At 41.6% G+C, this 2,983-nt stretch overlaps 1 long non-coding RNA gene across 1 annotated transcript in view; it reads left to right on the top strand.

Moving 5' to 3' along the window:
• LOC106518237 (uncharacterized) overlaps positions 1 to 2,983 on the top strand; it is an 8,829-nt gene that overhangs the window by 950 nt on the left and 4,896 nt on the right. The window lies entirely within an intron of this gene.

Below are 2,983 nucleotides of genomic sequence, written 5' to 3'. Positions count from 1 at the left end.
GTCTGTTAGTATAAAGCGCTTTGGGGTCCGGAGGGACTTGAAAAGCGCTCTATAAGTTCAGTACCATTTACCATAAAGAAGAACCCGTCCAGAGGACTTCCTTATTTTTCTTTTTGATTTTTCTACCTGGATTACTGAGATGCACCAGGACATCTAAAAGCTTTAAACTGCAGGGAACATTATGTGACCAACAGATATCTACTTTAGCTGCAGTATGACATGTCTGCAAACTTTGAGTGGAGAAGTTCTTTACAAATCTGTCAAACAGATTTTGTGTTCAGATATTTCTACAATAAGGACACTCGGRCACAGCTATCCTTTCCTCTACATACTGTAGGATAATGATGATTGGATCCGGATGTGTTGTTGGGATCCAGACAACATAGAYTTCATCATTGCACAAGCCTGTAGAAAAAAACTGAACATAGAAAGACATGTAGGACAGCAGCAATATAAATTGTATATTTACAGAGACAAAACCAATAATAAMGTAGTTATTGCACTGAGGATGTTTGGCTGGTGTTCAGAGTCTGGATGGCCCGTGGGAAGAAACTGTTTTCGAGGCTGTTGGTGCGGCTCTTAATGCTCCTGTACTTTCTGCCGGAGGGCAGCCGGCTGAGCAGGTGGTGACCAGGATGAAGGTGGTCTTTGAAGATCCTCTTTGCCCTGGAGAGTGCTGGCGACGATGTTGTCGAGGGAGGGGAGAGCACAACCACTAAAGTAAAACATGCTCATAATCCTAACATGATCAAAAACTACTATCCCACTCCAAGAGTTGGTATGCAGTGTATGTTAGTAAAGCTATGTAGTACTTTACTTTTTTGTACTCGTTTTAAAACAGTCMAAATACAACAAAATGAGCACATTAAAATTTCTGTGAGCAAGAGATTTTGAAAATGTCTAAATGGAGGTGATTCTATCTCCAACAAATGGTGCAACAAGTCTTTTGTTTTTTTTTTCTTGTGTTTAACATATCACCTTTAAATTCTGTTTCTGGATTACTGCCAGCTGGTGTGGCATTGACTCAAACACAATAAAAATGTACTCTCAGTCAAGAAATTGAGTTACAGGGAGGAGAGAAAGGGCCGGAGCTCTGTCTTCACTGCGACACATGGAGCCTGCTAATTCAGAGGGTTTAGAGTGGATCAGCTTACAAGTTAGCCATCCTGCCCTCCAGGAAATCTGAGTTGAGCGGCTTTAATCCTCACCATAATGAACCTTTACATGACCTAACCCCAACTCAGGCTTGAGAAGGTTCATGTCTGGTTTCTTCTCTTGCAGTTAAAAAAAACATCAAAATTTGTGTCGTAATTAGGAGTAGTGTACTATGACTTCTGGTGGCAGTAGATTACAATGTAGATGAAATTTTAAAATAACAGCTGGAATCATCCACATACTCAAAGGGATTTTGGTAAAATCAGTGAGAAAATCTTTTTTTAAGTTAGCTGTTTGACTGAACTGCCATGTGCTTTTTTTGCAGCACACTTTAAATGTAATGATTTTTTGGAGATTCAGCTGACACTAACATTAGTGCTGCCTAAACTTTGTAAATTATTTGCAAATAGACTTTTAAACATCTGTACATTAAAACATTGATGTTTGTCTCTCGCTGCTATTAGACTCGTGGTTTTCTCTCAAAKCCCTSTAGAATACAGAGAGTGCACGTCCAAGCTTCAATGGACATCTGTGATATTCGAGCCTGACTCTTAAACCTCAAATATTTTCTCRTTTTTGTTAACGATGGTGATGGGAAAAAGACATGAACATCAGCTGCATGCTCACGTTCAATAGGATCAAACCAGCTGCTCTTCTAGCTCTTTTAACAACAGGCTTTAGACAAAAAAATAATTTTAAACAAAATAACCTGCAGAAGGAAGAGCTGCTTGGAGACCTGCTCCACACGAAGTTCTGACCAATCACACGCTTCGAGCTGCAAGGTCTGCGTCGCAGAGTTCAGACTGGGGGCAATGTACATGACAGTTGTCACCGTGGGTTTAGCAGCAGGAGAGCAGATGAAAGTTGCACACTTTTCTGTCACTCAATAGAGGTAACAAGATGTGTGACTCGAAATATAAACCAGCCTTTCTTCAGTCTGAGGAGTTTCAGGTAAACTCAGCCTTATAAGCAGTACCTTCTCATGGTGGACAAACAAGTTTAACAATGACAGTCTAAAACTTTTCACATACAAAAGAGGACTATCGATGGTGGTCTTTGAAGATCCTCTTTGACGACCGATTTCTATTCCATTAAGGCCTCTACATACTCCATCTGAAGCCGAACAGTTGATGCGCAGTCACATGGTTGTTTGGCGTTCATTTTCGCACACCGTGCTGAGCTCCTGGGAAACCCCTCTGCTGCAGTATACATCACTGCCTGAGGTTTCTTCCCACTGGAGTCTACAATGCAGGGGAAAAATCTGAGACCCGTCACCCGAAGTTATTTGTCCACAAATCTGTCCCTGTTAAAGTGCCCAGTATTTATCACACAGATTCCTTTGTGGAAAAATGTCTGTTTTTTCTCCATCCATAAGTTTTTGATAGTTTGACAAGCTTTATAACCGTCTGCTTCCTGGTAGCCTGCAACAGTCTGCTTCTGGAAGCGAGCAGGTTTTTTTTAAGCGAGTGGCTGAAGCAAAATTTAGCCCTCGAGCACTTTCAGCATGAACAAACACTCCCTTGAACTTCTGACCAAACACACAATAAGTTCTTATGTGGAGGGGGTAAAAAGTTCTGCCGGCAGGTTGTGACAAAAAGGGCGGCCGAGTCGACRCTGAGAACACGGGGATGTAAATTTTGTCATGAAACTGCAACAATCTGAGCCTTTTTCAGCAGTTTGGAGGGAGTGTGATGTAAGCTTAACTCCTCTCTCAAAGCAACGTTCCTCTCTATCAAGGATGAGAACAGCTTCATCCCTGAAAGAGTGACTGCTGGCCTGTAGATGAGAGTAAACTGTAGAGTCCTGACCTGTAGATGAATGTAAACTG

Source organism: Austrofundulus limnaeus, unplaced genomic scaffold (assembly GCF_001266775.1).
Source record: "Austrofundulus limnaeus strain Quisiro unplaced genomic scaffold, Austrofundulus_limnaeus-1.0 Scaffold58, whole genome shotgun sequence".
NCBI lineage: Eukaryota > Metazoa > Chordata > Actinopteri > Cyprinodontiformes > Rivulidae > Austrofundulus > Austrofundulus limnaeus.
This window is presented reverse-complemented; position numbering and strand designations above follow the sequence as displayed.